This window comes from Zonotrichia leucophrys, chromosome 13 (genome assembly GCF_028769735.1).
Source record: "Zonotrichia leucophrys gambelii isolate GWCS_2022_RI chromosome 13, RI_Zleu_2.0, whole genome shotgun sequence".
NCBI classification, from domain to species: domain Eukaryota; kingdom Metazoa; phylum Chordata; class Aves; order Passeriformes; family Passerellidae; genus Zonotrichia; species Zonotrichia leucophrys.
The window spans coordinates 17,966,946-17,989,718 of NC_088183.1; the positions used below are offsets into that span (position 1 = coordinate 17,966,946).

The window sequence follows — 22,773 nt, forward strand, 5'->3', positions numbered from 1 at the left end:
CTCCGGAGCAGCAGTGTAAAGACAGTGATCGAGAAGCTGGTGTTGCAGAGGGAAGTATTTCTGGCAGGTGAACACCACAAGCATGGGTGTTGTGCTCCCATCCTGGCCAATATGTAATTGATGCATGCAGTGCATTTCCCAGCTCAACTAAAAGCCACACTAGAAAATTAGAGGTGCTATTTCCCACAACGTCAGTGTGCTCTGAGAGATGCTCCACATTACAAAAGTAAAACCGCTAAGTTTGGAATTGATGAAGCTGGCGTGAACTTGCTGCTGTGACTTAGCTGCAACAAGCAGCTCAGCCCCATGAAGCTGCTCCCTAGCTCACCCTCAATAGGACAGGGGAAAGAATTAGAAGCATGAAAGTGAAATAAAATCATTATTGAGATAAAAAGTTTAATAACCCAGGTCAGGGGTGAATAATGCTTCTATTTGCATTACTTGTCTTGGGGTTCATTTCTTTTTGTTAATTTTTTTTGTTATAGTTTATATTTTTTAAGGATTTCTGACAACACATATGGACCACAGTATACTCAGTGGAGCTCTACTGTATGTTTGTGAAAGCTGAATTATTTTCACTTTCTATTATACTTAAATGGCAGTGGACTTGTGAAAGCTGTTAGTCTTGATGTCCTAGGTTCACTATATGATGCTTTTATCCCCAATTGTCTTGTTCTGTTTATGCTGAATAATAAGTTTTGCACCTTTGAGATGTGTTCCAGGGAGTGAAGGGGGGAGAGAAGCTGCAGTTTGTTTTCAGACACTGCACTCACTCCTCCACATTCCTGCTCCTGACTGTGTTGTCTGTATGTAGATGGACAGACAGTAGGACAGAGCTCTCCTTTGCTTTTAGTTAGTTTAGCTAGCTGAGGCAGAGAAGTTCTCTGGACTGTGGTTTTCGCCCTTTTCTTTGGCCCTGTTTAACCTGCTCTGGCCTGAACACCCAGCACAGCACCGGCAGCTGCTCCTGTGGCCATCGGGCCGGGCCTGGCCTGCGACACTGCCAGCACTGAGGGACTGAGCAGAGCCTGAGTGAGCTGAGCTGCAACCCGGGGAGGGACTTCTCAGTTTGTCATCTCTTTTGGAGCAGTGTTGCAGAATGGGCCATTTGTCGGGGATGAGCCATTTGTTGGGTGGAGGGAAAACTCGGACACTCAATATGAGTGTTCAACAAGTTTATTGAAGAGAGCATCAGACACTTATACAGCAAGTAATAAGCTCATGAATATTCTGTAATTTACACCATCCATTGGTCACACCACAACATCAGCTCTTCCCCATTCCTTAGGGGGTACATCCCTCTTTTCTCATGTCTCTTTCACTATTTGTTATCATACTACAGCTAGACCCAAGGACACACTATCTTGCAGGTGCAGGACTTGGAATTAGCCACGGCCTTGTACTTTGCCAATCTCTAGTCAGCTAAAATCCCAACAGAGCAGCAGGGGGTTTTATTGTTTAATATTGTTTAGGTTTTATTGTTTAATAAACAGGTTTTTCCACTTTTCTCCAAGGAGGTATTTTCTCCCAGACCGCTTGGGGAGGGGCCAAATGAATCTGCTTTCCTAGAGCCCCTCTGGGGGTTCTCTCCAAAATCTGCCCTGAACCAGGACACTTGACAACTTACATTTTGTGACTTTCACTCATGAGAGTCAGTTGAACTTTATCAGTCTCTCTCAGTGCTTCAAGAGAACCATTTTTGGTTATGTTCGCATACAATTGACCATAATTTCAATTCATTTCCTCATAAAACTTATTTCATGCACTTCCTAGAACAAATGTTTTTCAGACTCATGCAAACGCACAGAGGCAGTAGTCCCTCTACCTGCAGTTTCTGTTTCATATGCACCTTGGCTAGAAAAATGATGTTCTATTCATCTCTGGACAGTAAGGGGCACTTGTCACCCTCCGAGGAAGCAAGGAAGGAGTTTGCTCTGTGACGACTCTGCTGCAGAGTTTGCAATGCCACCTGCAGAAGAGCTTTCCTCAGCTCAGACCAGCCATCTAGGAGCCAAAACGAGTATCACTGTGGAAAGGCATCTGGCCTAGAATATTCAAGGTTTATTACATCTGCAGCAAGAAAAACTCAAGAATAGGATATTTCCCCCATCACAGTTGGAGGGGAGGGTTCAGATGTCAACTGTCATTAAAATATCTTTAAAAGATGTGTTCCACACAACCATCTGAAATTCAAAAAATAAGACTTCTCTGCAAGAATAAACACTGTACTATATTTTAAAATGGAAGTTTGGGTGGATTTTTTTATGTAGCTTCTCATCAAAACTTTCATTCTTAAGTACATTTCACAGTTCATTTATACTGAGAAGTGCTTCTTATCTTCCAAATCACCAGACTGTTAGGCTGAATGAACAGAATACAATTTGCTTTTAACTGTTTCAGCAGATTGCTAGACAGATTTCCCTGATTGCCAAGCAGTAGCCATTTAAGCTGGAAAATGAACTAAAAGTAGAAATCCAAGTCATTCCACCTTCACTACTATTTTAATCGAAATAAATCAGTTCAATTTGAACATTGTTAGTGAAAGCTCTCTTTTCTGTCTTTCATCTGCATTATCATGGCAGCTGTGGTTTAGCCTGATAGGAAATGTAACAAAGACAAGATTTGGAGAATCTAGAAAAGAGGAACCCAGAAGGATTTTGAGCAGAGACAGAAACAGCAAGAAGGACTTGTTCTATTCTCCTCCAAATCCTCAGTTTTATACAATAGGTAGCTAATTTTACAAATGCAAAGAATTCTAAGAATTAATAAAATATTTAAAAAATATTTTTCCCACACAATTTTTTCCTAAACAAATTATTGTTTACTTTCACAGAAGACAACCATGCAGCTAAGTTTATGCCTCTGTTCATACTGCTTTTCTCTCCTGCCTTTATCTCATACTGTATTCTTTGGGAACAGAACAAGCTGACCTCCCATAGTACACTCAGAGCAGGCTGCTAATATTTAGTCTGACATAATGTCTACTGTCCACCAGAATTTTGTCTGAAGTCAAATCCAAGCAATGCATTTAGTTCAGCTCCAGAGCACTCCTGCTCTCTGCAAGCCTGATCCACCTGTGCAGCTACACAAACTCCTGAGCAAGCAACTCAAAATTTTGCTAGACTAAAACAATTAGAAAGTCTAATTACTACTAAATAGGCAATAAAGAAAAAGCAATTTACAAAAAAAAAAAAAAAAACTGTTTCAGAAGCACTCAATATACTTCAAAAATCAAAAACGTTGTGAAAGCCAGACACAAAAATCCTTAGCCTGGAGATACCTGGAGAAGCAGACTACTAAATAAACGGTCTTACTTGGGATGAAAAAATACAAACATGACTGAAATAGCTCTGCTGAACTTGAGTGCTCCTCTGTGCTACTCAAGGGCTCTGACCTGGTGTCCAGTCCCTCGTGCAACAGTGCTCTCTCAGGCGCTCACCCAGCAGCAAGTGCCTCTCTTCCACAAAGGGCTATGCTTAGTACAAATGCATTTTTTTTCAAGTAATAGTGCTGCATAGTGAATGAATCCCAAAAGCAAGACTAACAGTACCTTAGCAAATATCTACTAGCATTCAACAAAGGGATACGTATACCCCCAGAACACACATCGAAACATGCTGCAACTCAGGTGTCCGTTAGCCTCGAGTGTATCTACCAGATTTAATGGAACCAGCTCCAAATAAACTCTGAACAGGTGGGCTGAGTTATGGGAATTCTTTCTCACTGAGTTATTGCCCATTGGCGAACTGGCCTTCACCTCGGCACGGCTCTACTGGCGGCAGATGAAGCTGAAGGGGAGCGGGGTTGGGGCCGCTGAGGGAGGGCTTGGTGCAGGCGCAGCCCCAGCCCCGGGGACGCCGTCGGCCCTGCCCGGCTCCCTGCAGGCCCTGCCCCGATCCCCCCCGCTCCTTCCGCCGGCCCTGCCCGGCTGCCCAGCCCTGCCCCGATCCACCCCGCTCCTTCCGGCAGCGCTGCCGCCCCTCGGGCCGGGCACGGCTGGGCTGGACTTGTGCCGCAGTCCTGGGAAAGGCTCTGCCTCTGAATCCAAGGCTTCCCCCAGCACACACAGAACAGAAGAACGTTACATGAGTAAGGAACTGCTGACCTTATCCCGAACACAATTTTCTCTTTAAGTTCCGTGCTGTGCATGAACTGGGACAAAATGCTGACAGGCTGGGAAACCAAGGCCTAAACGAGCAGTTATCACATTAAGCAGATCTTCAGAAACCACCAAAAAGGAGCTGGCGCTGTCTGGTGTTGAAAGTTGGAGTTGATTTTTTCAGTTTTGTTTGTTGGCTTTGAGGGGACCCTTTTTTCCCCCTTAATAGGGAGTAGGTTAAACCCAGTTGTTTAAATGAAATAACTTGTCTTTAAGAGGTACCAAAATCCATAAAATTTCTGAAAAGCCCAGGACTTCAGAAAATCAGGTTATTCCTTATCAGGTCTAGCTATTAAGATGGATAATTTTAAAAAATAATTTTGTTTGAATTTTGTCAGCAGCTATTTTAGGAGCAACATTTCACAATCTGCCCTGACAGTTGCTCAGCCCAAATCAGTGTTAAACCTATCACTTTCACCAACAGTACATTCACTCCAAACGGGAGAGTAAGCCTCTTTTGTATTTATTCACTGAGCATAGTTCTTTTAAGGTGATGTTTTGACTTGTGATACAGCACATGTGCTAGAGATTAACTGGAAACTCCTTTAAAACAATCAGTATTCTCTGTGATTGTATCAATGATCAAAGACACAGAGAAATTCTACTTATTTATTAATAAACCAGGCTTTAAACCACAAATATGGAGCAACCAGAAATAGGGAGCTGTCATTCATGAAACATAAATCAGCATTTTCCATTTCTTTTCCCACCCAGCTAATTGCAAACAGTAATGAACCATAAAAATTCAAAGGCTTTTTTGGGGGAAAAATTCAATGCCAAAAGGGCCTACTTAACCAATTGATAGTAATTGTGTAAAGAACATTATCTAAACTTCACTTTTCTGAACAATTATTGTTACAGGGAAAGCATGAAACTAGGGAAGAAGAGAGAAGGAATTCAGGATACTTCTTTTATGGCAAAACCTGCAAGGGAAATAAAAAATCCTAGTCTCCCTTATATTTATGCAGATATTTACAGCAGATTCTTGAAGCTGTGCCATTTTTTAAATACACATCACTCAGATATAAATATTTACTCTTGATGAACATTTTTCCTAGAAATAATGATAAAATGTGTACCAAAGCAGAAGGCTCTAAGTTAAGTGCTTTTGTCATTTCTCCTCAATTACTGCCTACACAAGAACAGTCATGCAGCGAAGGCAAGAGAAACACCACCACTGATGGTGAATTTCCTGCTTTTATCACTGTGTCAAAACACTATCATTCTGTAATCACAGGCTTTCATGTAAAACAGCTGAAATGGCAGCAAAATCCCCAATGCAAAGCATTTTTGAATATCAGTTCAGTGATGGCAAGGAGCAGGATTAAGCACTGCTTAAATTTAGTGAGCAGGTACTTAGAGGAAGCCCCTCCCTGATCATGGGCCCACCTGGAGGCTTTGGAAGATCTGCACTCTGTGCAGGCAGCAGGAGGATGGTGGGGAGGCCCTGTGGTAACAAGAGCCCTTCCCTCTAACAGTCATTCACTGCCATGAAGCCTTTCCTGGAGCTCCTCTTCAACATTTGAGGACCAGGAATACTGTTGTTCATCAATAACACACAAACCCAAGTTTAAACTGCTTTCTGTACCTCAGGTTTCTAAACCTAAGTTATCCTTGGAGATCTCTTGCCAAAGATATCTTTTGCTCTTTTGCCTTGTGACTGTTACATTTGTTTCTCTTACATGTTGAACCCAACCAACAATGCTGAGAGAGACCTAGACCAGAATACCTCTTGGGATGAGACACATTCTCCTGGGAAAGGGGAACCCACATTCAAATGTCACTTCAAAAAGAAGGAATTTTTTCCCCAAACCAGACTAGCACTCCAGCCTCTTGGACTAGGAGTTTCTTCCTCAGGCTCCCCAAATATAGATCATGGTTTCCTCAGCACCTGCCAAGACTCAATTCTTACTATTCTGTGAACTACTTTAACTTCTAAAATGAGCTCAAATTACATGTATATGTCACTTCAATAATCTATTTTTTGGCTAAAACTAGTTATTTAAAGGTGTCAAATTTATAAATGAGTTTGACCATTCTGCTGCATAAACAGTTTAACTGAAAAGATCCAACATCAACTCCACACTTTAAACCCCAGCATAACGCTTCCCTCTGGATCACAACTCATCCCTGAAACACACGAGATATACAGAGAGTGCAGGGGAGAAGACATCCTCTTATGACACATCAATGCATTTATTACAGCAGTAAGTTCACAGCTAACCAAAGATGTTCCCATTGAAGAGCAGCACCTCTCTAGCAGTGTGTGATCACACACTTCCACGTACAGACAGTCCTGTACAGTGCCTGCAAAGGCCTCAGGTAGGAAGCCAGATCAGTACTTTTAATAGCATTAGGGGAGTGCATACACTCACCATACCTGTGTTGTGACAATGAGTGATGCAGGGACCACGGCAGGTGCAAAGGAATGCTCTTTGTTGCCAAAAACCTGGTCTTTTTCAGCAGTTAGCTGGTTATCAGTTTACATAGTTTTAAGGCACAGCAAGCACAAGTCAACCAATCACCATACACCACAATGTGGACATGCAGCAGTCTCTGCTGCACATCTCTCTACCCCTGCTCCAGCTGAGTCACTCTCACATAGTTTCCTTCTAAGTAAGAGGCCAGAGCCACGTTACTAAGCCTCCCCTTGATAAAGCCTTGCCTATCAGTAACTCTACCTCTGCTCACGTGCAACCTTCACTCCTCACAGGAGGCTCTGTTACTACCTGCACAACTCTGTGCATGTCCTGTTAAAGCTTGTTTCCTGCAGAATGCACTCCCAGCAGAACTGCCCTGAGACACAGGATCACATCTAAGCAGCAGAGTTGTAGAGTGGCAGAGGTATTGACATGCCTCAGTAGTTCTTTCCCCTCAACTCACTCACACATGATTCTTTCCCTGGAAATGAAGCATGAAAGTGTGAGAAACTGTTCACAGCTTGATGACTGCATTTTCTGCCAGCCAAAATACTGGGGCTATGTGAATACACAAATCTTTTTTACAAATCAGGCTGTTAGAAAACTTGGATCCAAAAGGAGGCATCTGTGTGTTTTCTGTGCTACGAGTAGTCACAACATGTTGCCTGAAATGGCTTGCTTCCTTAGCTAGTGGGCAAGAGTAGTTTATGAAAATGATTTATTAGATACTTGTACCTAAATAAAGTTCATCAATTTAAAAATTATATTTTCTTCTGTTTCTGAAATGTTCAAGGAGTGTCTCTTGATCAAACTACAAAACTGTTACCCAACTCCCTGGGTGTGGAAAGCAGAACGGGAGAGTTGCAGTGCTGTACAGTTCCCAGGCTGGTTGCTGGAGCATGGCCCATTTCTCTTTCAAATGTCAGGATGAGCCTCCCCATCTCCAGCTAAAAGGCAGTGATAACAGAGGTGTGTGACTGATATGTTCCCCACTGGTCTTACAAGCAGCATTGCAATTTCCACAGTACCTGCTTGTCATGGTTTGACACTGGCACAATGCCAGTGCACCCATGAAAATATATTTTTCTCAAATGAGTGCTGTGAGATGCAACCAGAAACAGAGCAGAGCAGACTCAAGCTTAGGAACAAAAAAAAAAAAAAAAACCAACAACTTTATTAACCTGCAACTATAACAGAAGGAACACACAGAATTCAAAATGAAAACCTTCCAAAACATTCCTCCCTCCCCCCACCCAGTTTCCACCCAAGTACAGTGAGACAAAACCTTAGATTCTCAAATTACCAGCCCTAAGATAATCAAGTCTCAGTTTGTCACCATCCCTCAGATAATAAATTCTCAGTTTATCAAGGGAGGGAGGAGCCTCTCTTGTACCATAGTCTTCCCCAGGAAACACAGTTACGTGACACATAGCAATGCCTGGAGAAAATCTGCCATCGTGACACCTTCCTTCCATGTGCAGTGCTCTCACCACCGTTCATGGACCAAAATTGCTTATAGGGTTCCCTTTTAAGGATGCTTTGCCAAGTACCACGGAATAACCATCTCTCATCTGGGAACAACAGTGTCCTGTCCCCCTCCCTGCCATTTTCACTTCCCCTGAGGCTGAGGGTCTCAGGAGCAGAGATCTTCCCGAAGCCAGAGAGCACCACCACACCCTCCTCATCCTTCTCTGTTCTCTCCACTCCTGCACTTGACATCACTGCAGCAGGTCACTCTCTTTGCTCAAGCCATTGCATCCCCCTAAATGCAGCCTCTGTGTTACAGGAAAAATTAGTTCAATCTATGGCTACACAAGAAAAGTCCAAAGGCCACTCCATCATCTCCTCCCACCTAGGATTCTTCCCCATCTTCTTCTGACACACTTGCTCAGACTTCCACCACACTTGCCCATTTCCTTCTATTTCATGCCTGTCTCTCTTGTCATTCAAATCAAGGAGGATTAATGTTCTGCAAAGTCTTCATTATCCAAGAAAAGGGTTAAAATCTCAGGCTCTGCCCACCCAGAACTCCCACAGGGACGGGCACCTTCTCACCACACTCCCCCTTCTCCTTCCGCTGTGCTGCCAGCACAAGATATCAAATTTCCAGGTGGCACAAGCACAGACACCATCTCTGTCTCTCTCTGGCGTGGCTGCCCGATGCCTCTCGGTGCCCCTCCACCCTTCCATCCTGCAGGGCCTTCATCTCCCCTCTCTGTCCAAGGCCCGGCTCACCTCACCCGGCCTCATGGCTTCCCCTCCCGCACCCAGCCCGCAGCCGGGCAGGGCAGCTCTGACCTCAACCAAGAGAAAACTCCCATGGGAGTTGTCTGCTTTTAACCCCCTGTGTTCTCAGAGGTGTATCCATGTCTCCAGTGGCCACACCAGGTGCCAGTATTCAAATCTGACCACTGATTGGTTTGACTACAACTTCCCAAAAAACTCACATCCTTGTCAATCCAGGATGCTGCTGTAACAGCAAAGAAAACCAAACCATACAACCCTAAAAAAGATAATTCAGCCAAAAGGCTGTTTTGCATTAAATACAGCTAAGGAGCGACCTTCCAATTAATTCATGGTGCTTACAGCATGCACTACAAAATCCTTGGAGTACTCTATAGACAACACCATGAGTTAGGGTTTAGTTACCTTCTCATTAAAATACATAGAACTGACATGGATGAATTCCCTTTACTGTTTCCATAATCCCAGCTTTTATGCTGATGCTTCACAAATTTTACATGACTAAACAAATTCAAGGCTAAAATCCAAGTTTCTAGACATTTTCCCCCCTCACTTAGGACCAGATTTTGTCACAATACTGCATGTACTACAGATCTTAGCCAGATGAGTAGCTGGAATCAATTTTGTTGTAAGAATCACCTCTTTGTTTGAATTAATTCTTGGACTAACAATAATTTACTTACTATTAGAAGGGATGACAGGCACCAGAGCTTGGGGCAATTTGTCACTAACACCAACAGATGCTTTAGTCCCATTATCTATGAACATTTAAGCCAAATGTACCTGAGCAAAGCCAGGCTTTCACTGGTAAAACAGTAAAATGTACGTTTTAGTTGAGTGTGTCCCTGTAAATACAGGTCTATGCTGGCAGTATATACTTCTCCAAACTTGGACTTGTGTCAGGGCTAAAGAATAATTGATTTACATTGTCTTCACCTTATTTTTTTTGTTGCCATCTTATTGCAAAAGTTCCATATCTTCTTGGGGATTTCTCATGGGCATCTCCTCACAGAACTGACTACTTCTGCACATCACAGCCAACAAACTCCAACCCTCTCCTCACCTAGCTAACCCACTTTTTTATAGCACTCATCCTTATTGGACACAGCTGTGGCCTGTTAAGGGCAGGCCTGTTCCTAATCTTTGGTAATTAGTACAGCTGCAACTCTTCAGGGGTGAGATTACCTTCTGCACTGCCTTTATTTTCTTACATTCTATCCCCCCACATTTTTAAAAAGCAAAACTCTAGAATGGCACGGGGTTTTTGTAAGTTAACATTACTAGAAGAGCAAACATTTTCATTTAGAACTTGATAATGACGAAAGCCTGATAGCTTGCTATGGAATGCCAGCCCGATCTCATGTGTACTTTGTTAACATGTCAGTGTTAGGCTTTTCCCTACAAACCAGATCCTGTCACCTCAACAGCTCTCAATCTTCACATCCTTTCTCAAGCTAAAGGTTTGACAATTCTGTTCACACAGAATCACAGACTGATCACTTGAAAATTATTCCCATCCAATGAATATCTCCCACTTTTCAGGCACAACTCCTTTGGTTGTATGCTAAGGCATGTTTTGAAATGTACTTTGCTTTTGAAGAAATCAGTGCCAAACCATTGATTAGGAAATTTGGGGATTAATTTGAATAATTGACACTGAATTTTTCTTCCAGCATTGTATCATGAGTTTAACATTATTTCATGTGATGTTTATGATGAATACCAACATACAAAAGACTTTACATTATCTTTGAAGTAAGGAAAGCCTGTGTTTAGGACCAGCAAAGAAGAGGGACAACAGTTTTGCTTTACTTGTGTGGACAACTTCTGGTCTCCCTTTTAAACTGTCTTTATTTCCAGATTTTATCCTTTTGATTCTCTCCCTGATTCTCCTGATGTGAGAGAGTGAGAGAGAGGCAGTATGGGCTTGGCTGTTGGCTGGGGTTAAACTACAACACAGATGAAATGCAAAGCTTCCGAGTTAGGGGTAAATCTAAACACTTGGGCTTGACTAAAAAAAAACCTCACCACTCTGCATAACTAAAGAAACAAAGTGAAGATAACCATTATGTTTGCCACAACACATTGCTGGAATCAAACCTGCTCTATGTTATTAACAAACAATTCATGGTGCAGGGTCTGAAAGAACCTCCCAGAGAGAATAATAATTCACAGCTGTTGGGGGGGATTTTTTTTTTTAACCTTAATGTTTCTCTTCCACTGAGGTTTCCTGCTCCTGCCTCTGCAGCTGTAACTGTGAGAGTCATCAGGCACCAAGAAGAAAAGCCTGACTGCAGCTGTGCCCCCCTGGAAGAACAGTGGGCACATAACAGGCTTGCAGCCAGGGCACAATGGCCTGCAGTTTGCATTTGCCAGCTGGGGTGTTGGCTCTGTGCTTGGCTATTCCTCCCAGCTCTCTTTTCTATTTCCACTGCCTTTGTCCTGGTTTATAGAGGAGGGTGCTGTCACATTGCTTCACTTTTACTGAGAGGTTGCTTTCTAATTTGCATGCATGCGTATTTGCACAAAGGCACAGTGTTCAGTTCAAAGCTATTTTCTCACTTTCAAAGTGGTCCTTATGAGTAAGTTGTCCCAAGTCTGATGTGCACCAGGCTTTTACTTTTGTTCTTGATTGAGTACTGCTGCACTATATTCTTTTTAAAACTCCAGCTATTTTGGGAGAGGTGCATAATTGAATATGTTCAATAGTTTTCTTGTCAGGCATTCGTGTAGAACTTCCTTCATCTTGCACTCAGATGTTTGATATTCCACAGTAATTGGATTTGCTACATCTGTATTTACTTTTATGACCTACAGTAAATGCTGGGTTTTTAGCCAAGGACTGTTAAAGTTCTTGCTGAAGCCTACAGTAGCCTACACTGCAGGCTACTGTAAGGCTTTTCTGAGGCTTGCAATGTAAGTTTTCAAGCAATTCAGAACTCTTTCCGCAAGGGTAGATAATGTACAAATTAGTATAGCCTGAACACCGCATTAACCAAAAGCTCTTCCCATACTACAGCAGCTATGGGTATGTAGTGTGACCCTGCTCTTTGGCCAGATGCACAGCAATTCACTTTAATATTATCACTGGGCCAAAAATTCAAGTAGAGACAAGGAAGAAAAGCTTTTCTCACTCATATTGCTGTGAAGCCCATTCATAGGCAGAACTGGTCTTCCTGTTGAAAACAAAATGAGAAACCTGAAGATACAGTGCAGGAGAGATCTTCAAAACTTTCTGCAGGGTCAGCACCAATGTCCCATGGAACTTGGACCCAGGAAACTGATCCAGGACTGCAGAAAACAAATTCTGTGAAGAGGAGAGCTGTAGGACATCCAAAGACTATTCCCATCATCTCTGCCTATAAAACCAAAATCCAGACAAACAACTTCCTTTATAAGCACAGTTAGACATCTACAGTCAAGTGGAAGACTGTCCCTACTGGCATGGAGCATGCCATCCTACAGCTAGGAAACCAGGCTCTGTGCTTCTGCCAGCTCTGTTAGCTCATTACTCGGGTCTTTACTTTGGAACCAGTTTCCTTTCCCACTGAACAGATGTGGGAGAATCAAGGGATGAAGGCAGAAGAGGAGAGAGGCCAGGAGTAAGCATAACTTAAAAGAAAGATCTTCAGGACATCATTAACAGACCACGTGTTTTAGTTTGTCTCTGATGTTTGCACTGGTGCTATTTAAGTTTCTCCTACAAGTCCCATCACATTTGTTTTCTTTCTTCTCAACAATATGTGCATGTTGCGTTAGGAGTTGACTTTTCTGCTGAGGATCAATGGTAGCTCCTTTCTACCTTTTCTTTCTGTATTTAAAAAGCCCAGTTAGGAGTTCTAAGCAGCTGAACTCAAAAAGTTGCTTTTAAAATCAAGAAGCAGAAGTGCAATCAGCTGCAGGGAGAGCTACTGAAATCTTCAAAGGGTGGAAGCAGAAATGCTCCAGTACAGCCAGCTGGTTCCCAGTGTGTCCATGCAGGATGCATGTGGCAGGACCTGGGTGGCTTGCTCTGAGCAGGACTGACAACAGATTTTTCCCAAACATCTTTGCAGGACAAGCAAGCATTAGAAACTTGAAGAACCTCACTGTTCTTCAAACCCTCTGGTCTGCAGGTCTCAACACAGGATTCTCAAGTTTAATAAATAACAGAAAACTTGAGGAAAGCAAATGTTGGGCAACCTGTAGAGGACAGTGAGCAGATGGCCAACCATAGCCAGTGCTCCTCCTGACATGGAGAAAAAAATCTAGCATATAGTCCTGCTAGGAAACAAATTTAGGTCAACTGGAAGCAATGACACATTCATATTCTTTGGAGAAAAACCCAGAGAAAACAATTACTGGAGCTATTTTTACTTACAAAAGTAAAACCATCTTAGGCTGTGGTAAAGAAAGTAGCTAATTGTTCCCATGGCTGGGAGATTTGGGTCTCCTCCATTCCAGTACTGTATAATGATTTGCTTTTATCATCCTAGCATGTTCTAAAGTAATATTATGAGACTGGTAGAGCAGCTCACGTTCTGTCCCAGACTGGATGCCCCTTGAGTAACAATGCATCCTCCTCTGCCAAAGGAAAGCCTCAGCCTGCCTTGTGCATGACCACTGGTCCCACACAGGGAGACCCTTGAGAGGCCATGGAGGAACAGGAATGCAGAAGGAGCCCTCTGGTCATACCTTCTCATTGATCCACTGAACCTTGACCTGTCCATTTCACAAGGCTTTCTTTAACCTGTTGAGATGCTATAGAAGTGCTTTTTATTCAGACTATTTCACTCCAAGGCTCTCTTTCTTCCTTTTTCTGATGCAGGAAGATACCAACTGAAGTGGGATCCTCGAGGCCCTCCTCCTGTGTTCTTTTCTGGGCTACCTCTCCATCCTGTGTTTTTTGGTTCATACAAGGCAATGATATTCCACCCTCAAAAGACAATTCAGATTCTCCTATGGTGTATAACACTGACCTCTAACAGAACCACGGTATGTCACCACTGGTGACATATATAAGAACATTCTTTCCCTACTTTTTCAATGAAATACTTCAATTCAGAGTATATTAACCAAGGCATTGCAAATTAGTGACTGCATGTGAGCTGGTGTGTGCTCAAAGAATTGAAAAATGTACTATAGAAAGCAGAATATTTTGAACTATATGATAAATGAAAATTAAGATGCATCACATTTTTATGGAGTACCTCTTCTTTTTCCACCCTGAAAATATGCATATTTTACAGTAGAATTTTCACAAGAACGAACTAGAAGAAAAACCCACCTTTCAGAGCACATCAGAATTAGGTCATCTCAACATTGTTAGGATGTTTATTGAATTCATATTTTTCTACCATTTTTCAAATAACACAATAGAAGAATTCTTGTAAGAATGCTAACAATTCAGAGGTTGGAACAAAAGCCAAAAAGAGGGACAGTTTTAACAACTGCTACAATCCTTTGAATCCAAGACAACTGAACTAGGAAGCAATTTTAAGCACAGAAGCATTCCAGTTAGAACAAAAGTGGGTCAGGTGTTCAATGGAAAACCACAGATTAAAGGGAAAAGTTTTTTTCCACTCCGCAGTACAGCAAACTTAGATAAAATAACAAGCCCAAAGCTAGATGGTTTTGAGATACAGAAATAAAATTGACATTCTGTCAATATGGACTTAGGATTAGTTAGTAGAGCCCAGGGAGTGCCCCAGAGAGATTAAGTCCACCACAGTGGCCTCTGTGGGAATCATGGGTTCACAGAAGATCCCCTAACCCTTCAAAAAGACCTGAGATGATGAAACTATAAATAGAGTGACTTTCCTATTGGGTCACCATGTCTTGCATCTAATTCCCCTGGTAGGAATTTTCAGTAAGACCATTTGTGGCACCACCCTCCAGGGGCCACGCACCATGGTTGACACAGGAACAACAGCTCCATCCACTAACACAGCAGCACTCGGGCTCACTCTTGTTTGTGCTGATACACATGGGTTCTGGGACAAAAACACTTATCAGCTCCTGCCTGAGAAAAGAAGTCTCATAATGTTGTGGAGCCACTTCAAGCAACCTCATCTAGTGGATGGGCAGGGGGCTTGGAACTGGATGATATTTAAGGTCCCTTCCAATTCAAACCATTCTGCGATTCTATGATTCTACAATTAGGGCATAGTCCTCCCCACCTGAAAGAACAGTTACATTCTTCTGCCCTAACCTGCTTTCCTGCCTTTTTCATCTTGACAGCTTATTAGGAATTATACACTAAGACAGAATCTTACTTTGTCACTTTCCACATTTGAAGTAAGTGTGTGTGTCTGAGGAGTGCACTGAATGCAAGAAAAGTGCAGCACTGTATTCACCTGGAAAGCATCAAGCTCTTTCAGATTTTTCTGAAATGTGGAAAGATTTTTCAAGTGTAGGTGATAAGCAGAGATGTAAAATATCCAGCTGGTATTACAAACTAAGAGTCATGTAAGACCACTGGAAAAAAATTAGGATCCTGATTCTGCATTACACCCACCAAGTCTCTTGTGATGATCTCTTATCCAGCTTCTAAGGTGTGAATTAGATGATCACTATGATGAGCCTGTCAGAAGTGGCAGAATGAAGACAGAAGTTTATTACATGCACAGCAGTACATAATAGCACACACTGCTAGCAGATTCTTACAGTTTACAGCCTGCTGATTTAGAACCTTTCCATGTAAAAGTTACAGGTATTTTATGGTCAAGGTTAAGCATGGAGGAAAATGGAACTAGTAATTATTTTTTACTTAATTTTACTTATGCATAAATTATGTAGAGAAAAAGACATTTAATCTGTCTGAGCACCATCTTGAAGAAGTGAGAGGAAAATCTCTTGAACACTCCTGTCATTGTTAGAATGTAGAAAACCATGCCAGATGGGAGCAAACAAGTTTATTTCTGTTCAGAAGGTCCCTGTCCTTTGGTTATTCTGTGCTCACAAAAGGGGTACAGTCCTAGTGGCTCACATGAGTGCACAGAAGTGATTTGTAGGCCAGAGCTCACCTGTAGGTATAAATGCTTCCTATTGAGTTCATCAGCAACTCAAAAAGCCAGTGAAAGTGCATGACCATAAAAATTCCAAAGCTGGAACAGGAAGATGAGTACTCATCCTGAGTCCGCATTGAAGCAGACACCCCCAAAGTATGTCCATCAATGACAGCTGAAACTGCCCAGTGCCAGATTAATTGTGTAACTTCATAGAGCCCAAAGCAGAGGTGCTGACCATGAGCTCAGGCTCTCCTGCGGGCACATTGGGGGTGTGTTGTGGGCACACGTCAGTGTGCACCAAGTACCAAAACCTATGAGCAGAGACAGGCACATAGCCATGCTGTGACTGCTGTGGGAACACAGAGAAAATATTGCAGTTCTGATAATGACTTCCTTTCAGCCAGCAAGTGTGTGACAGCCAGTCAGCTCTGTCGCCTTCTTGAGGACAGCAGGTGTCTCTCAGCTCGCAAGGGTCAATGCATACACAGAGCTGTCTTCATTGTTAGTCTGGTTTGTAAGCTGCTGGTTTGGCTCAGTCTACTCAGAGCCAGTCTTTTATCCTCAAGGGTAGCTTTCTAAGCTCATTCCAGGGCACTGGCATGATTAATTTTTTTAAAGATAAAAAGCAGTAACAAGCGGTCCAGAAAGAGGAGTAGCAAAGGGAGAAACCCGAGTGTGGGCACCAGAAAATACAAACTCAGGCCTTTCAGTCTGTTGTGTGACCATGTATTTCTAGCAGTGCTCTTGTGTTTTGCTGTGTGAAGTGGCCCTGCAGTCTGAGAAGCTGTGCTGGTGCTGCCATGCTCTGCCCCATTGGCCACAGGCAGTCAGTGCCCCGTGGTGCTGCCATCGCCGTGCTCCGAGAGCTCTGCCCCAGCCCTGCTGAGGAACCCCTGTCCTACAGCCACACACTGCCAAACAGCCAAGCCACAGCACAGCAAGGCATGGGAAGTGAGCCAGGGCTGAGACTTAACGAGGCACACACTTCAAGAAAATAAAGGAGGAAAAGGAGATAAGAGATTTGAGGAACAGAGAGTTAAATTTCAAGATTACATGGCAGTAGATCTCAAAAAGATGGGAATTAATATGCAGGTGTTCTAAACTGCATATGAGATGTATATGAACATTTGAATTGTTGTTTTCAAGAGAATCTTCATATCATTCTGCTTTTCTTCAGTGAGAAACTCTACTCTTTCCCTCTATCCTGCACCCTGTACACCACAGGCTGAAGCTGAAGGACAGCAGGTTTCCCTAGGAACGTCTAGTGTTGAACATTGTTCTCCACTGCATTTTAGTAGAAGTGGAGGATATAGGAAATTGCATAGGAGTATTTGGGGTTTATTGTGAATATTGGTATGTTTTTCAAAACCAGTTTTGGACAGAAACAAAAGCACAGTTGGGAAAACTCTGATGTCCTCCACTCTGTTCAGTTACTGACAGATGGATTGAGCTAATGCTGTTGCAAATAAGTTTATAAGTTTGAGTGCTCTATGTGACATTTAGACAGAGGCCCTTTCTCAGCAGCACAAAGACTCAGCTGGCTCACCTGTCCAGGTGCCCAATGTTTGAGTAAGAGCAAGAGGCCAGCAAGAGTCAAGGACTCCAACTCCAGCACCAGCATCTATCTCCTTTTAGTGACTGTGATCTTCCAGAGAGAACACTTATTACTGGATGGTCATGGCTAGCTGGGAGGGTGCAGAATTTCAAGAAGTTTTGCCTATTTGTCGATGGTAATTTGAGTTCTCTTCCTCCATTTAAAAATGTATAGATTTTATATTCTATATTTGTATGTCAGTTTGAAGGTCTCTCTGTAGAAAGTACTGATGAGTTTAAATTATAATGACAATGGTTTCAACGCAGAGTTTGTTAGCAGTGTACTTTTGTAAGCAGTTCAGTATAAACAAAGTCCACAACAGTCTGCGGAAACTGAAAGCACAGCTAGGAGTTATCTGGGCCCAAGGCAAGGTCCAGTTGTTCCAGCTATTGCTGGCTAGCACTCCATATGCAGTGCTTAAGGTTCAGCACACCTTTCTACAGCTCCATGTTCACCTTGATACCTGTTTTCTCTTTGCTCAGTGAAGCCTGGCAACATACATTTGTTTCTTCTTAGGATAACACACTCTTGTGGAATTTACACTGTACTGACAGTGTAGATTCCTATGGAGCATCATGCTCTGTAAATCCCACAGCATTGTGCAGTACTATTAAAAATAAAGGAAGTTAAAGCTCAAATTTTTTCTCACTAAAATAATAAATATAATTTCTTTGTATAACAACCAACATGTGAGCATTAAGAACCTATGGTAACAAATAGTCAATAGTCTCTGCTGGAAATTATTGACAGACAACCTCATTCATCTCACCATTACAGCAAAGGAAGCAGCAGATCTCACAAGGACCAGAGCTTCACAAAGAGTGTGTATGTTGTATGTTCTTACAAAGGGCGGACATGGCAGGAGAAGCTGTAAGGAAGCCATAACTGTGAACAGGTTCAAAGTACAGAGTCTGAATACCAGCTTACCTGAAGTTCTAACATATTAATGTAAAGTTAACCTCATCCCTTTTTCAGCATAATTCACAGTATTTTAATGTAAATTTAATCAGAAATACAACTAGACATTATGATGATTTCCTCTGAATTATTCAAATATTCCCAAACTTTCCATCTCCTTAGGAGTCAGCAATGTGCCATTCCCCCCTTACTCATGACATGAGTACAGCTTGCAGGTACACTGGAGACTGGGTGCTGGGAAGGAGCAGCTACCCAAACCCATGAACCACTCTCTCCTAAAGCTTCCTTCTTCAATGCTCTGTTCTTTTTTAACCAAGTTGTTCAATAGAATCTCCCCTTAGATGCATTCAGGCAGACAATAAAAGGATTCCAAAAGTCCAGGTGCCCAGATGAACCAATTCATAACAGACTTTGCTAGAGCTGGAGCCATGAAATTTTCTGTACATCAGGTACTATCTAACATCTCTCTGTGACAGGAGCACATAGACATCTGAGGACTCACAAAAGCCAGAATAAGTGAATTTTTCTATTGTCATTCTGTCTTGCTTGCAGAATTTGATAATTTCAATAGCCCTGGCAAAGTCAGAGCTGGTAGGTAAAGCAGTTGCTATGCAAACTGCATTACTGCCCCAGCTTCAAAATGCTTTGCATCAGTCATCACCAGGTACCTCTTAATTCATGCAAACATAAAAGTTAAGAAAAATGCTCAAAGCAGTAGGAAGTAGGAAAAGCAAACACATGCATGAGAACTAAAATAAAGCACACAGTCAATGAACCAAAAGTCAGGTAACTTTTCCCTCCATTTATAGTTCTTCAAGATTCTTCAAACCTTCTACCAAATGTAGTCAGGTAAATTACTATGAGGCCAGCAAGCTCACCTCTTCCAGGTTGTCATAAGATCTGAAGCAGAAAGGAATAATTGTTCTCTATCTGTGGTAGCTGAAGGTTATTTTAACAACTGTGTATTTCTTGCTCGCCATAAGAAATGACTCTCAAGTGTCTAAAAAAAGCAGCTGTTCAATATTCAGGAATATTCAGGCATACTATAAATCTACTCTCCCTATTAAACAATGACACCCTCTGTACAGATATGTTTTGATTTATGGATCTCACTGTCTAAAATTCATCCCTTCTTAAATTTAATATTTGCATGTTTCTACATGAATTGTTTATAAATCAGAGAGGTAACAAGAATTAGGATATCTTTTGCAGTCCTATAGCTCCTTCAAACTATATTCTGCAAAGCATATTTACCTTTCAATCGGCAATGTTTCCCTAAAACATATTTGAGAATAGAGAGCAAGACCAAGCAGATCTGTTAAAGACAAATATTCTGAGAGAGGGCTAAATTGATTACGACAGAAACATTCAGCCAAGTAAGTTCAGTAAGGTTTTTGGATTTTCTGTTAATAACAGTCAAGAGCTAAAAATAAGCCATTACATTTCTAGAAATTAGAACAAACTGAGAGGATATAATGATATAAGGATATAATATAAACTTACTAAAATGCAAATTTTCATTTAGAGCTTTGGGAAGTGAGCTACAGTTTGCTAAAGCACACAAATCTGTATTGAAGTTCTTGAAACAATCTTAAACAAAGATTGGTTTAAATTGTCATATTTATTTTCAGCATTGCAATGAGAGCTACAATACTATACAGACATTTAAATACATATCATTTGCCTAAAGAGAGTGTATAACATTATTTCAGCTACCTTTCAGCTCCCCAGATACTCAAACGCTGCACATGCACATATAAAGTAAAAGCCTCTGCAGCAACTGGCTTTCAGAATAAAATATTTTCGATTTCTTAATATCCTACCTTCAAAGTTGTCTTCTAGGAGACCCATATGCTCAAGTGCCTTCACAAATCCAACTATTATCACCAGTACAACAATCATTTCAAGTCCCTCCAAGTTCATCTTGAAAAATTATTTATGTAAAAGCATCTTTTCTTAGGGAGAGTCCTGACTTCAGAGTTAGACTTTAATTAAAAACCCCTCCTAGTCCAAAGTCATGCTACACAACCAGATAAATACAATGCTAAAGAAGCCCAGAATATTCGCACCATAAAACATTTCCATTGACAGCCAGAGGAACAGAGGAATGTAAGGAGTCAAATCTTACCATGTCTGCATCACTTGCCTGCATGGATACAGATGTTTCAGTCTCTAAGGCAACAGAATATACAGTAACCACTTTGTTTAGCATTTCCTTTCTGACACAGCCGAAATCCACCAGATCTGATTGGTACCTAGTAAATTTTTCACACTGAATTACAGTTTTAGAGGGCTCTTATACTTTAACGACACAGAGGAAAAAGTCCAAAACACTTTCTTTGCCTGATTGTGAAGTTTAGAAAACTCAAAGCAAAATTGTTTCATTAAAAAGATGCCCTATTTCTGTATTTCACTATTGACTGGAATACACTTACAAAAGATAAGCTATTCGTTCAAGTAGCTTGTTTTCCCACACTGCAAATACATTAACAGGAACCTAGCAGAATCTGAAATATTATAAGAAGCAGCTTGTTAGAAGGAATCAGATTAAGTCTGAGGGGTCTATGGGCAGCCTTTTCCTCATGCTGCACAGCACCGGGGGCTGGTGCAGGTGTTTAACAGCTGCCCGTGGTGCAGGTCAGCTGTCCCAGGCGAGGAGAGCCAACAAGCGTGCCTATGGCCAGCACTGCAGGCAGCTGACTCCCCTGGCTCAGGAGACACTTCCATGAGCACCCAGAAACACTGAAACTGCTTCCAAGTCCTTGCACACAGCAGTTAGGAACAGATTCTCTGAAGGACCTTATTTGGAGCCACCCAATAGCTGCCATCAGCAAGCACTTGTCTGTCCTTCCTACTTACCTTTCCTTAGCTCTCCAGATTTGCAGCCAGGTGTGCATATAAATAAAATTAAAAAAAAAAAAAAAGAAATTCTGCACACAACATCAAGTACCACACTCGTCATTCTTTTAACTCATTTTGGGACAATCTAAGCTGGGAAGATAGATAGATGATAGATGATAGATAGATAGATAGATAGATAGACAGACAGATGTGTGTAAAAGTAAAACCTTACATTACTATTGTACTTATTAAGCTACTGCATTAATAATACTCCTCTGAAAGCCTGAAATCCAGCTTGCTGTTTCAGTTACTGGTTTTTAACTATTTGGGTACTTCCATCTTCAGCTGATGCTGTATGTTGCTGTTTCCCAGGCCACTCTTGTCCAGCCACATTAAGCGCTGATATGCTGAGTCTGAGACTGTCTGTGGGACCAGAGGGGACTCTCCTGAGCTGCACAGTGGACCCTGTGTTGCTGTTCACAGCAGGATCAGTCCCACAGATTCTTTTGAAAGCTGTAAATGCTTTTCTTAATGATTTCACTAAAGCTTTGCTGTGTAGCAAGGTGTCCCTAAAGGCCTGAATGAAGCTGTTTTCTGTATGAGTATTCCAATATACTAATATTTATTAATATTTTAGAAGTATCAATTCCTTAGCAACATAATTAGCATCACTGACATCCACAGCTTTTCTCATCCAAAATAAATCTTATACTTCTCATTATTGAATTTCACTTGAGCATCTCACAGCCCTTACTGAAATTCTCAGTGAGCATAAACACTTCTGAGAGTAGGTTAAGAATTTACTGAAATATCAAATCCAATTACCATGGAAATCAAACCACCTTTGGAACAGTCCAGACATAAGTTATTATAATTTAGAGCAATAAGCAATGGTTGAGTACAGAAAGCAAAAGAAAGAAACACTACCTGATAGAAATGGACTGGGACAGAGGGTAAAAAGAAGAAAGCAATTTAATCTTATTTTTGGTCAGGTTTAAAATCCCTGCTCCTACAAAAAATGAAATTAGCTCGGTCATGCCAATAAGCATTGAAATTTACTTTTATTTCTGTTTGGGAAAGGGGATTTCTCACAGTTCACTTTTACCTCTTTTCTGGTTTGCTGCTGCTCTCAGCTGATCTACCAACATAACCATTATTTCTTTTTCTTGTTAAAAGATCTATTTTGTAGAAAACAAAAATGTTCCAGAGAAATGGATTTTTTTTTCTTTTTTTTTTTTAAAAAGCTGCATTTCCAGAGCAGCCCATCTCTTTGACATGCCAAGGCATCCTCCCTTCCTCAGAGGGATGAAGCACCTTTCCTATGAGGAAAGGCTGAGAGAATTAGGATTGTCCATCCTACAAAAGAGAAGGCTTCAGACACCTAGTTGTGCCTGAAGGGAATTTACACAAAAGATGGGGCAAGACTATTTATGAGAGCCTGGAGTTTGAGGACAAAGGGGGAATAGGGTCAAATTGAGAGTAGGTTTAGATTAGATATTAGGAAAAAATCTTCCTTGGGAGGTGGGCAGGCCCTGGCACAGGGTGCCCAGAGCAGCTGGGGCTGCCCCTGCATCCCTGGCACTGCCCAAGGCCAGGCTGGACACTGGG

The 22,773-nt window shown here is 41.8% G+C and overlaps 1 protein-coding gene across 9 annotated transcripts in view; it reads right to left on the reverse strand.

Moving 5' to 3' along the window:
• KCNIP1 (potassium voltage-gated channel interacting protein 1) overlaps positions 1–22,773 on the reverse strand; it is a 280,128-nt gene that overhangs the window by 57,424 nt on the left and 199,931 nt on the right. The window contains exon 1 of one of the 9 annotated variants that reach the window (XM_064725296.1): positions 20,453–20,460. The exons of 7 other annotated variants lie outside the window; for them this stretch is intronic. The gene's annotated coding sequence lies outside the window, so the exon portion shown is untranslated. Of the gene's footprint in view, positions 1–6,539; positions 6,584–20,452; positions 20,461–22,773 lie in introns of those variants that run through there. One more of the 9 variants, XM_064725295.1, reaches the window with a different exon arrangement.